Raw genomic sequence first — 15,237 nt, 5'->3', positions numbered from 1 at the left:
ATTTATGTAGTGCTTATTATATGCCAGACACTATGCTAAGCACTTTGTAATTATTTGATTCTAACTATAGCTCTGAGATGTAGGTGCTATTATTTCCATTTTCAGATGAGGAAACTGAGGCAAACACAAGTGACTTGCCAAGGCTCCCACAACTAAGAAGTGTTTGAGGCTAGATTTGAACTCAGGTCTTCTTGGCTCCACGCCCAACCATCTAGCTGCCTCAGAATATGCTTTCCTAGCTGCTACAGTAAAATTAGTTATGATAATAAGAAATGCTACAAGAGTGAGATAATGGTAGAAGGCTGAGTAATGTGATATTGAGAAAGAAGGAATAAGGAGTTTTCAGTCAGTGTTTCTACTCCATATATAAAAAGTACAATTATGTTAAACTGTTTGAATGGATGAGTCCAAATAGCAATCAACCTGCAGAGAAGCTTTCAATAGATGCTTCAGAGATCTCTCTTTAGACCTTTGCTATTCACTACTTTTAAATCAATAACTTAGAGAAAGGCACAAACAGTATGTCAGATTTGAAAATGACATAATACTAGGAGGAATATCTAACATATTAGATGTTAGAATAAAAAAAAAAATCTTGACAGGATAGAACATTGGGTGAAACCAGAAAGGCAGAAAAGTGGGTGGAGATAGATAGAACACTGTAAAATGAGGATTTTTATAATAGTACCTCCCTTCTAGGAATAAGATGATGATAGTTCTTTTTTTGTTGTTGTTGGAATTATTTTTATTTATTTTTAAATAATTATAACTTTTTATTGACAGAACCCATGCTTGGGTGATTTTTTTTAAACAACATTGTCCCTTGCATTCACTTCTGTTTCAACTTTTCACCTCCCCCAGATGTCAAGCAGTCCTATACATGTTAAATATGTCACATTATATACTAGACGCAATATATGTGTGCAGAACCGAACAGTTCTCTTGTTGCACAGGGAGAATTGGATTCAGAAGGTAAAAAATAATCTGGGAAGAAAAACAAAAATGCACAGTTTACATTCATTTCCCAGTGTTCTTTCTTTGAGTGTAGCTACTTCTGAACATCATTGATCAATTGAAACTGAGTTAGATCTTCTCTTTGTCGAAGAAATACATCCTCATATAGTATCGTTGTTGAAGTATATAATGATCTCCTGATTCTGCTCATTTCACTTATCATCAGTTCATGTAAGTCTTTCAAAGTCTCTCTATATTCATCCTGCTGGTCATTTCTTACAGAACAATAATATTCCATAACATTCATATACCACAATTTACCCAACCATTCTCCAATTGATGGGCATTCACTCAGTTTCCAGCTTCTAGCCACTACAAACACCTGCCACAAACATTTTGGCACAGACAGGTCCCTTTCCCTTCTTTAGTTTTTCTTTGGGATATAAACCCAGTAGTAGCACTGCTGGATCAAAGGGTATGCACAGGTTGATATTTTTGGGGGCATAATTCCAGATTGCTCTCCAGAATGGTTGGATTCGTTCACAACTCCACCAATAACGCATCAGTGTCCCAGTTTTCCACAGATGATGATAGTTCTAATGAACTCTTTTCTGCTCAGCTCAAACCTGAAGTCTTTTGTTCAATTGTAGGTGTCAAGATCCAGGAAGAACAGACAACTCTTCTTTTCCCTCATACCTAAGATTCAGTTATTGACAAGTCTTGGTAATTCTACATCTATAATTTAGTCGTCTTGTTTAAAATGAATAATTTGTTCTAGACCAGTGCTGTCAAGATTTCAACAGAATTTGGAATCACTAAATCATACATAAAGATCCCTGTAGGCTATATATCAACTCAGAAAACTATATTAATATTATTTATGCTTTATTGTAATTTTATTAATTTAAAAATGTTTCCCAATTTCATTTTAATCTGGTTCAGGTCACACTTGGAAATGTTGTGGACTGCATGTGCCTCAGAGTAACATATTTAACACTTCTGGTCTGCGTAACTTCTCTATTGCCAAGTATTTATCCCAAGGAGGTCAAAGACAGAAAGACCCCTTAGGACACCAAAATATTAATAGAAGCACTTATTGTAATAGCAAAGACTGGAAAAAAAGTAGAAATGCCCATAATTTTCATAATAAAACAAATTATATAGGAATATAAAGAAATATTAATGTAGTATTACATTTATATATATATACGTATATGTATGTATATATATATCATGTGTGTATATAAAGAATTCAGAGGAAACAGGAGAGACTTAAATGACTGCAGAGGGATGTAAACAGAACCAGAAAAAAACAATCTTCACAAGCATTACAATAATGTAAATAGGAGAAAAAAACAAATCCTAAAAATGAATTTGTCATCTATAAAGACAAGTTTGACTACAAAGAAAAGATATGAAAACATGCATTCCTCATTGCTTTGTGAAAGTAAAGGATTATGGGTATGTAATACTGCAAATACCATCAAATTTGGCTGATGTGTTAGTTTTCTTGAATTGCTTTCTTGTTTTTTTTCTTTTTTTGTGACAAGGGATAGCATGCTAGGGAGGGGAGAAGAGTAGGACATATTTAAAAATTATAATAATATAAAAACAAAAGATAGTAATGAGAATTTTAAAAAATAGGTACATACTGTAATGCCAAGATCAATAGGACATAAATCAACTGGTATAGATGGCTTATGAGAATATCCTTTGCTGGTGATTCTACTATTTTAAAAAACCTTAAAATTAAATATTAGCAAAGAAATATATTAAAAATATGATATACTATTTTATTTTTTAAATTTTTTATTGAAGCTTTTTATTTTTGGAACATTTGCAAGGATAATTTTTCACCATTGACTCTTCAAAACCTTGTAATCTTGATACACTATTTTATAACAAATTGGATATATACTAGCAATGTAGGCTTTGTGCAGTATTAAGAAAATTATGGATCCAATTGAATGTACTAATTATAACACAAGAAAATTCATTTGATTATATCAACAGATATAGAAAAGCCTATAGACAAAACAGCTATTTCTGTTAAAGTGCTAGAAAATACAGAACTAAATGGACCTTTCTTTAACATAGTAAATATCATATTTAAAGCTAAGAGCTGATGTTACATATAATGAGAATAAATAAAGACCTTACATTAATATTAGGGGTAAAGCAAGCTTTATCATTGTCACCACTGCTTTTTATTATAGTCCTCAAGTCATGAACTATAGCAGTAAGAAAAGGAAATTGAGGAAATTATCATAAGCAAAGAAGAAACAAAATTGTTTCTTTTTGTAGATGATGTAATGGAATATTTAGAGTGCCTTAGTCAACTGACATTAATTGAAGCAATAACTTTTGGAGAGTTACAGGATTTAAAATATATCCACATAAATTATCAGCATTTATGTGTGTAACCAACCACACTGAGCAGAAATAAATATAGAAATTCTATTTTAAATAACCATAGAATGTATAAAACACTTAAGATTCTATCTACTTATATATACAGAAACATTGTAAATACAATTACAGAACAATTTCTAGAAATAAAGACAGATATAAATAAATGGAGGAATATTAATTATTCATGTATAGACCAAGCCAATGTAATAGCAATTGTACCTACATTAATATATTTGTTTAGTACCTATACCAAACTATCCAATGATTATTGTTATAGAGCTAAAAAAAAATGAAATCCATTCAGAAGGATAAAAGGTAAAAAATCTCAAGGGAAATTTTTTAAAAAGGAAAAGAAAGGGACTCAATTACAGCAAGCATCAGATTATAATACTAAGCAATAAACATGGAAATAATTTGGTAGATTAGAAGGGTCTATTAAGGAGCAGACTAGAAAAACCACAGCATATAGGAGCAAATAAAATATCCATATTCAGTAAACCTAAAGACCCTTAACACCTGGGGGGAGGACTCATTATCTAATAAAATCCACTGGAAAAAATGGGTAATACTCTTATAGAAATTAAGTTTACACTAACACCTTATACCATATTTCAACAAGCTCAATGCATACATGATCTAGATATATAAGGTCATATCATAAACGAATTAGAGGTGCAAGGAAGAAATTATCTTTCTGATGTGGGCATAAGGAAAGAGTTCATATCCAGAAGAGGTTTAGAGAGGATATAGACACTAAAGTGTACAATTTTTATTACAAAAGTAAAAAAAAAAAGTGTACAAACAAAACCAACTCAGGTAAGATTAAAAGGCAAACAACTGGGTGAAATCTTTGTATCAAGCTTCTCTAAGAAAAATCTCATTTTCAAATGATAAAAGTTTGTAAAGTATGGGCTAGCTCCCTGGAGGGCCTCAGGGTCAGCCAGAGTCAGGATCAATCAAAGTCCTTGGTCCTTAAGAGGAGAAGTGAAGGAGGCAAGAAAGCTGCCACATGGCTTGCCAAAGATATACCCTGGATTCTGGAGTCCAGAGTCTCCAGACTCTCTCCTCCTCGTCCTGCTGCCAAATGACTTTGATTTCTCTCTTTCAGCCTTCCAATCCTTGCTTATGATTATCTCACCACCAAACATTCAGCAAGTACCAATGGTGAGGAGAGCCATCATTCAAATATATGCTAATAGAGCCATTGTCTTACATCGAATAGGCAGCCTTAAGTGCTCTCTTGTCTGATTCACAGTTTCAGTCCTGTACAAGAGTTGATTCAAACTCATAACAATAATAACCAATTAATGGTCAAACAATACAAATAAGTAGTTCTTAAGGAAGAAATCCATCCCATCTATAGCCATACTTTAATTTTTTTAGTTGAAGTTTTTTTTATTTTCAAAACATATGCAAGGATGATTTTTCAATATTGACCCTTGAAAAACCTTGTCTTCCAATTTTTCCCCTCCTTCCCTCTACTCCCTCCCCTAAATAGCAAATAATCCAATATTTGTTAAACATGGTTAAAAAAAATATGTTAAATCCAACATAGGTATACATATTTATATAAGACAATTATATGATTATCTTGAAAGAAAATTCAGATCAAGAAAAATCAGATTAAAAAAAGGAAAAAAATGAGAAAGAAAATAAAATTCAAGCAAACCACAACAAAAAGAGTGAAAATACCATATTGTGATCCATAATCAGTCCCTACAGTCCTCCCCCAGGTGCAGATGGTTCTTTTTATCATAAGATCATTGGAACTGGTCCAAATCACCTCATTGTTGATGAGAGCCATGTCCATCAGAATTGATCATCGTATAGTCTTGTTGCCATGTATAATGATCTCCTGGTTCTGCTCATTTCATTCAGCATCAATTCTTTAAGTCTCTCCAGCCTCTCTGAAATCATTCTGCTGATTTTTTCTTATGGAACAATAATATTACATAACATACATACATCATAACTTATTCAGCTATTCTCCAATTGATGAGCATCCACTCAGTTTCCAGTTTCTTGCCACTACTAAAAGGGCTGTCACAAACATTTATAGCCATATTTTTAAAAAGTTTAAGATCACTAATAATCAGAGAAAAACAAGTTAAAACAACCCTAAGATGCCATTTTGTATCCATCAGATGGGCAAAGTTGAAGAAAAGGAAAAAAGAAAAAATATTGGGGGGACTTTGGAAAAATAGACACATTCATCTTTGTTCAAGCTGTGAATTGCAATGTTTAGCTAAAGAAAGCAATTTGGAACTATTCTCCCCAAAGTAACTAAATAATACATACTCTTTCCCCCAATGATAATGATACCCTTTTTAAAGAGGGAAATGAAACTTCAATAGAAAAGGTTTGTAGAAGCTTTATGTGATAGCAAAAAAACTTGAAAGTAAAAGGGTGCCCATCATTTGGGGAATGGCTACATAAATTATGCCATATTCTTAGGATATAATGGGATACTATTGTAAGAAATGATAAAGATGGTTTCAAAGAAACCTGGGAATAAACTTATGCAGAGTGAAGTGAACAGGCCCAAGAAAAAAATTTGTCATAACAACTATATAATACAAATAATCTTGAAGGACTTAATATCTCTGATGTAATTATCAACTATATTTTCAGAGGATCAGTAGTGAAGAATGCTACATATCTGCTGACAGGTGCTGAAATATGTAGACTGAAGCAAGCATTTTAAAATATGACCACTATGAGAATTTATTTTAACCTGGCTATTATCTCTATTTCCTAAAAGAGTTTTGTTTTCATTTTTTTTCCCCTCATGGAGGTAGGAAAAGTGAGGAGAGTAAATTAATGGTTGTTAATTGAAACAAATTTTTTTAAACTTAGCTAAATGTACATGCCATTTCCTATAATAGAATGTCAGTTCTTTGAGGACAAGATATGGTCCATTTTTGCCTTTGGTTTTTTATTGCTTAGCAACATGCCTGGAACGCAGTAAGTACTTAATAAATACTCATTGGTTTCCTTCCTTCCCTCTTTTTTCTTTCTACCAAGACATTGTTTTGGCATAAAACTTACTTCCCAACAGACATCCAAACAAATTCCCTACAAAGACTGTTAGCTAAAAACAGTTAAGAAAAACTATTGATAGTATGATGGATACTGATAATACATCACATACTGATTTTATAACTTATGTAGTCTTAAAAGAATGGAAGTGCATACCAGACCTCTTACATTTAACATAAGACTGGTTTTTTCCCTCTTTTTACTATTGCCTTGAGAGGAAGTTTAATGTCATAGAAAATCTGGGCTCCAGGTTCTCATATTAGCAACACGACTGATGGTGAATCAATTTATAGATTAGTGGCACTGTGAGTAGTGCTGGACCTGGAGTCAGGAAGATCTGAATTCAATTCTAGCCCTAAACACTTATTAGCTGTGTTTCTTAACTTCATACTTTCTTCAACTACAAAATGAAGATAACTCCTACCTTACAAGTTCACAGAGCTGTTGTGAAGATTAAATGAAATAATATTTGTAAAACAAAACAAAAAAAAATCACTTAGGACAGTGCCTGGCCCATAATAGATATTCTATAAGTGCTTATTTCTTCCCTTTAGCTTCCAGTCTCCTGGGTTCCAAGTCATAGAAATATTGCCTGTTGGATATCAGTTCATAAATTCAATCAAATGGAAAAAAAAAACATTGTCTTATTTACATTACTGTAGTCATAGTGTATATTGTTTTGTCTCTTCCTTTTCTAGATTTTTTTCACTGTTTGCAGAGGACCTTTCTGATCTTAGTGCAATGTTTTCATATAACTCTACTTTCATGGATTCTTCATAATCCATGACAAAGTAGCTGTTGTGGAATCCCACATAGTGAATCAGACTCTCCCTGGATCCCCACCTATCTCACTGAAAATAGCCCTACTTTGAGTAAAGTAGAAAGATTTCACTAGCCCTGAAGTCAGGGAGGACCTGAGTTCAAATGTGGTCTTAACACTTAACACTTCGTAGTTGTGTGACCCTGGGCAAGTCACTTAACCCCAGTTGCCTCAGTCAAAAAAAAATTTGAAAGGTTTCTTTAGGAGCTTAAGGACAAGAAGCTGATTTTAGAAAGGCCTGGAAAGATTTACATGAACTAATGCTGAGCGAAACAAGTAGAACCAGGAATACATTGTACACAGTAACAGCAAGAAAGTGTGATGATCAATTATGAAAGGCTTGGGTCTTCTCAGTGGTTCAGTGATCCCAAGCAATTCCAATAGACTTTTGGCCACAAAACGTCATCTACCAGAAAAAGAAGTAAGGAAACTAGATGTAACTTAGTACATGCTATGTTCACTTTTTTTTAAATCTTGGGGTTTTTTTCCCCTACTGCTCTGATTTTTCTCTGAACACAATTCCTGAAGCAATATGTATTAATTTTTTTTAATAAAAAAAAAAACAGAGCTTAAGAACACAACATTCTCTTGAGAGATTATCAGATGGCTAACCAATGCATTCTTTGACTTCAAAAGGAGCAAAGAACCTTGTAGATTATAGCAACTCTTTTGTTGAGGCTTGGCATAGAATACACTTGCCACGATGGATTAAATCTGGAGGGCTTAAAGGGCCCATTTGTGATAAATTTGTTCAGGTGGATTTGGCTACTAATTTGTCTACATTTGTCTGAAACTCATTGTGCATCTGATTCTATATTGTGACCAAAGTTGTGGTACATCCTACTACAATCAGCTCCTTGTGCAGAATCATTTGATGTGTGCAATTAGGGCAAGAGATAAATCAGCATGTACCCACTTCCACCATATGGACATTTGGACCAGAGATTCACACACTGACTGGCCAGTATGTATGAGGTGGCAAGACCTATTCATCTTCAGACTGACAATTCCTCATACGTCCCATACTTCATCTATTTCTGAGGCTCTAAATTGAACTGTCAGTGTTTCAGGTATTGTGGAACTTAACTGTGGTGGACTTGGAGAGTCTTTGTAAGGGATTTCTGGATTGTTTTAGCTGAGAAAGAACAAGCATTCCAATAATTCCAAGTTGCCTCATTTGAAACAGGATATTATTTTGGGTTGGACACATATTTCTATGAGTTGTCCTACTATGATATAGTAGAAACATTTACGTTGTCAACTGAGAGATCATTATGTAAGAGTCAGAGGAAAAAGAAATTCCAACTAAATTCCTACTCAAGGTTATTGAGGTAGCTATTTGTTGCCCTGGTAACAACAACAACCAAAATGTCTGTTTTTTACTATAGCATGGATTCAAAACAAATCAGAGAACCAACAAAGTTTTACCAAAGTGAATGACAATTATTCATTCCAGGTGATTCATGAGAGTACAAAAGATATTATCTAAAAAGAAATGCCATGGAACCCCAGGCTTTTAGTGCCCTGGAGGAAATAAATAAGGAATGACCACTTCTTCCTAAAGTTTTGATAGAGAAGGGGAATCCAAGCATACTCCAACTTGTACCTTATATGGTAGGGAAAGGGAAGGAGTTCAAAAAGTTCAGAGGAAAGTCCCATGGATTAAAATACTACAGGAGAAGTCAGGCCAAAAGTAATGGGAGAGTTATGATTTATATTCTGAAGATACAGAGGAAAACAATTATAACAAGAAATAAGAATGGGATTTGCCTAAAGATTCTGATGTTAATGTTTTGGGTTTTTATTTTTATTTTTTAGGAAACCTATATTGGGGAGCAGCTAGGTGGTACAGAACACCTGTCCTCAAAATGCTTGACACCTACTAGCTGTGTAATCTTGGGCAAATCACATAAACCCTATTTCCTCACACAAAAATCAAACAAAAAAAAATCCATGTGACAAAAAGGAAGATCAAAGAAAGGATAGGCTCTCCTATTGGGGTAAATGAGTTGATAATTGACAGCAGAGAAAAGGCAGAACTGTTTGATTATTTTGCTTCTGTTTTCTCCACCAAGGAGAATGATCGTCACACTAGAAATGACAGAATAAACATGATTAACAGAATTCATATCCAAGATAAGTAAGGAGAAAATAAGAACCTACTTGCTCTTTGTAAATTCAAGTCACCTATTTCAGATGAACTATATCTTAGATATTGAAAGAGGTGGCAGATACAATTGCTAAAGCATTGACAGTAATATTTGAAAGCTTATGGAGAACTGGAGTGATATCACAAAATTGGAAAAATTGTCCCAATTTTCCAAAAAAATGGGAGAGAACAGAGCCTACAAACTGTAGGCCAGTGAGCTTGACATCAAATCCTAGGAAAATTCTACAATGAATTTTAAGATAGTCTATGGACATCTAGAAAGAAAAGTGGTGATTACAAAGAGACGTTATCACTTCATCAGAAACAGGTCATGTCAGACTAATCTCATTTGTTTTTTAACAGGCTTACCAAACTAATGGATGAGAAAAATAATATGGATATAGCTTCTCTTAATTATGGCAGAGCTTTTGATAAAACATTTTGTACTATTATGTAGATACTGAGAAGTATGAACTAGATGATAATAAAATTAGATTCAGAATTGGATGGCTAGGAACAAGAAGTAATTGTAAATGGTGCAGTGTCATGTTAAGTCTGGGCTAGCTCCCTGGAGGCCTCAGCCCTTTACAGTGTCAGCCTTGTAGGAAGTCTCTAGTGCAGTGCCCCAGGAATCTGCGCTTGGGCTTCCACTGTTTAACATTTTTATCTATGATTTTGATATTGGTATAGAGGGGAGGCTTATCAAATTTGCAGATGACACAAACATTGAAGAACAGAAAGATAAGATATTAAACAATAGAATCAGGATCCCAAAAGATCTTGACAGGTGAGAACATTTACCTAACTCTATTAAGACAAAATTCAATAAAGACAAATGTAAATACATAGAAACAATATGGTGTTTGAATCCTGTCTCAGACCCTTATGAACTGTGTGACCCCAGTCATGTCTCTTAATGTCTCTGGGCCTCAGTTTTTTCTCATCTATAGAATGAGAGAATTAAATTCAGTAACCTCTAGAGGTCGTTCTGGTTCCAGATTTATGATTCTGAAATGTCATAAAAATCTTACACAAAAACTCTGCTCACAAGTACAAGATTGGGGAGGGATAGTTAGAGTTCTGGAAAATATCTGAGGGTTTTAGTAGATTTGAAGCTCAATTTGGAATCAGAGTGATATGATACCTCAAAAAGCTAACGAATTCAGGCTAAATAAGATTGGCATAACTTTTGTATTAAAGCAGTAAGCGTCTTACTGTTCCCTGTCTATCAGATCTCTGGAGTAAAATGCTTAGTTTGGGGCACCATAATTGGAGAAGGGCACTGATGAACTAGAGAGTCTTCAGTGCATAAGGATGATAAAGAACCTTGAGTCTGTCACATAGAAATTCAAGGTTCTGAGGATATTTAACCTCAACTAGAGAACACACAGGAAAGACATGATAACTGTCATCACAATATTTGAAGGTTTATCATACGGAGTCTGTTTCACTTTAGCACAAAAGGATAGAACCAGGTGCTCGTTTCAAGAGACCAATTTTGATTTGATGTCAGGAAAAACTTCTTAACAATTAGAGCTGTCTAAACTGGGGCCAGCTAGGTGGTCCAGAGTTCTGGAGTTAGGGAGACCCAAGTCTAAATCAGCCTCACACACTTACTGTGTGACCCTGAGTGAAGCACGTAACTGTTTGTCTCTGTTTCCTCTTCTATAAATTGAGCTGGGGAAACCACTTCATTATATTTGCTAAGAAAACCCCAAATGGGGTCAAAAAGCAAGGATTCGATTCCTTTTGTGTTTGGTTTGAACAGATAGTCACTGAGATTCCTTCCGAATCTCAAAATTTGGGACTTTGATTCAAATGGGGGAACAGTTATTCAGTTTAAATGTTAACCCATTCCTCTCTCTTCCTAATAGTACTGGTGGTCAAATTGGAAGGTACTCCATAATTCAATCATGCAGGACTCAGGGAAGGCCCAGGGTTGCCAGGCACATTGACTAGAACAATTAGTGTGCATCATCAAGCCATAGCACCCAGATAGATTTCTCCAAGCCAGAATTTGCTTGCCAGTACATTCAACTGAAATGAGTTTATAGTGACAGAGACATATCTTCCACACAAATTATGTGATCAATCTAATTCTGGGAGTCCCCGTCTCAACTGGTTGGGTCTATTTGTGGGATTTCTTGGAAATAAAATGAAATAAAGAGTTCTTAGCTGGAGTCCTGGTGTTAGTCTCTAAAAAGGAAAATGAAAAGATCTATTAGCGCTTTAGAGCCTTAGCATGTCATTTTGCCTCCAAGATTATGTATTTAATAGTAGCAACTGACATTTAGTTGGTCTTTACACACATTGTCACATCTAGGGCCTCAACAACTTGTGAGAAAGATACTACAGGTAATTATTATGCCACTTTTATATATATGAGAAAACTGAGGTTCTGATAAGTGATTTGCCCATAGTTATATAGTCTGTTTGAAGCAATGTGGGATAGTGACTAAAGAAGCTTGACCTTGGAGTCTGAAAAACTTGTTTGAATCTCAAAAAGTTTCGCCATATATTGCCACAGGCAACCCATGTAGTCTCTTAAGTGCCTCTAGGCAATTCCATAAGACAACAAATTATAGATGAATTGTCCACTTGCATTGATAGAGGAAGATTTTACCCTAAGAATTTTCTACAACTGATGGAGAGCCAGTGACAAAGTATCATATAAGGGAGCTGCCAAAAGTGGAGTTGAAAAGAAGGCACAGTAAAACATGTATGTATGTAGACATAATATTCAGAAATCTCATATGTATTTATGTATATATACACACACATTTGTGTGTACTTAAATGAATGTGTGTTTTTGTATGTATATTTGTGTATAAGTATACACACAGTTCTGGACACAATTCATCTGTCCTGAACTGTGGACCAAGATCTTCTGGATCTTATTATCTGTCCTAAGCCTAAATTCCTAAGCCAGGCACTGCCATCTAACCTGCTAATGCAATTTACCATATCTGGAAATACCCATCTCCCCAGTGATTGAACATATGTTATCACCTTTGATCAGAGGATGAACAACTACCACAGTTCTTGGCACCTGATAAACACATAGTAAATGTTTTTCTTTCATTCTTCTCTTAATAGTCTTGTTTCAGTGTCTGATGTTCACCTTTTTTATAGCTGATTTTGAGCCTATTATTTCACAACCTTTGCCCTTAGCACTTGATTGAAATTTTGCTGCTCTTTTAGAAGTTCCTTATTTAGTCCAGGTCCTTTATCAGGCCATTCTTTCTTGCTCAAGATGTTCTTTGTATTGTTCTTTGAAACTTATCCAATTCCTTTTCTTTTTTGTTTTCTGTTCTCAGTTATTCCTTTATTTTAATTACCTGCCAATTTCCGAAGCAATACCTCTCAATTCCTGCCAGACTAATCATCCTGCAACATACTCTTTCTTCTTGTTACTCAATATTCTTTCTCCATGATAGTCTTTATTCAAACGCCCACTCTTACTGGCAAATCAGATGTCCAGGGCACCTGTGAGGGTCTGTGGTAATTTTTAATGTCATTAGATCAAGTTCCCATTCTAATGTGCTCTCCCCAATATCAATCACCAACTGTAATTAATATTTTCTTTATATTATTGATTGATGATGGTGATTAATGATTAGACCCTTAGCAACATTTAACTAATTAACATCAGTTAGCTTTTACAAAGAGACATTTACTAAGAAGATATAGTGAGAACAAAAGTACAACCCATTCCCTCAAACCACGAGCACACTCTTCTTCCATCCCTGGAGACAGCAAGCTAAACTTTTAAGTTCTAATAATGTTTTCATTTTATATTGTGATTATAGATTAATGCCCACTCCTGAGAGGTTTCTTGTAACAAAATGAAACAATTAAGAAAATTCACAATCAATGACCTTATCTAAAAGTGCATGCAATGTTCTATTTCTATAACTCCCACTTCTCTGTTTAAAAGAACATTTTTTTTTAACAAATCTATTTTGTCTCCTACTGGAAAAAGAAAAAGAAAAACAAAATCTTTGTAACAAATATGTGTAGTCAAGCAAAACAAATTCCCTCATTGACTGTATAGAAAAGTAAATATCTCATTTTGCATTCTAGCTATTGCTTCTGTATCACCAAGTATTTTATACATTTTGTAATAATTTTAATATAATTTCTCTTTCTTCCTGCTGGATTTAATGGGTCTTATATAGAAATGCTGATGATCCACATGCTTTTATTTTATATCCTGCAAGTTTACTGAAATTATTTTTTCAATTAATTTTTAGTTGATTCTTTAGGATTCTGTAAGCACTACTCAATCCAAATCCTAGTAATTGTTGTCTAGAGACCTCCAGGATACTCCTCTTGCTTCTTCAATTAATTTAGTACCTGGTTTGCAGTCCTTATATTTAACTCCTTCCTTCATATTAGGAGAATATTTACTCTTCTTCAAATGTCCTAAGCTCAGTTCTACAATTTACTAATTTCCTATGATCTACTCTTTCACTCTGCCTAAGTCACACAAAGAAATGGTCATACCCTTGATTTTGCTACCAACCACAGATATACACATTGAGTTCTGAAATGCCCTTATGTGAACATAATTTATTGATATTCTACCTCTTCCTCTGTCTTCCAATACTAAATCCTTCCCTATATACTATGACTTACAGTCCCGTGATCACTCAATTCTCTCCCAGAATATCCCTTCTTGATCTCTTAGTGAACCATTTTAATTCTACACTAAACTTCTTCTTTTGAGTCCGTTGCTCTTATATCATAACTCAGATTGTATTCTGCCAAACCTTAGCCATGGATCACTACTATTATCACTACTTTGGCTTTCTATGCTTTTCTATTGAATGAAAGTCTTCACTGGATCCACTACAAATTTATGTTATATAATTTAAACTGGGTTGACAGCCTAATTGTTTGCAGACAACATACAAACAATTATGTAAAACATATTATTTACAGGATAAATAGAAAATAATCAGTGGAATGAAAGTATTACATTTAAGAGGAATTTGGAAAAGATTTTTATATAAGGTAGGATTTTAGCTGGGACTTAAAGAAAGCCAGGAAGCAGAGATGAGGAAAGACATTATTTTGTGCAAAAGAAATTGAGAAGCAGTGGCCAGATAAAACTGGGAGAGAGAAGTGTCTGAAAAACCTTGAGAAAAAGAGGTATCAGGGAAAATATGGTAATCAAAAGTGTCAAAACTGCAGAGAAGTTAAGAAGGATGAGGAGAGAGAAAAGGCCATTGGATATGGTAATTGAGAGATAGGGAGATCAAGCAGACATGGACATGTTTTATAAGTGGGAGAAAAACAGCCACCAAACATGGAACCACTGAAGATGAGTGAGAGAATAGAGATTGTTGGAGGATCCGATTTGCTGTAGAGAATGAAATGAAATTGTGCATTTAGAAAGTGAGGTGAAGGCAGACATAGAGGCAGAAGGCATCTAGGTGATGTAAGATAAGGAAGGGGAGAAGAGGAAATGGTTTTTGTTTTTTGTTTTTTCTAGATTATGACTGTGGGTATTTTTTGAGTTTTTCTGGATTTGTGTATTAGTCACTACTGGCACCATAAAAATCTTTCTCTTCTCTTCCTCCCTCCCTTCTTCCCTCTCTTTCTATATATGTGTGTTTCTCTCTTTTTTTCTTGTCTCAGACACACTGTGGAAATGCCGCATCTTATTCAAAGTTCATTGATCACTGCTCACTTCTTGGAAGATTTTGCTCCCTTTTTTGCATGAAGGATGAAGGGAGGGAACTTGCATCTTTCAGAAACAGACACAGTCCCTTGGCTCTCAGAGGCATGCATAGACAGGTATTGGGAACATATCTATTAGCATACACTGATCTCTAATGCTTCATACATATATATTATA

Source organism: Sarcophilus harrisii, chromosome 1 (assembly GCF_902635505.1).
Source record: "Sarcophilus harrisii chromosome 1, mSarHar1.11, whole genome shotgun sequence".
In the NCBI taxonomy this organism is placed as follows: Eukaryota; Metazoa; Chordata; class Mammalia; order Dasyuromorphia; family Dasyuridae; genus Sarcophilus; species Sarcophilus harrisii.
Note: the sequence above shows the minus strand (reverse complement) of the source record.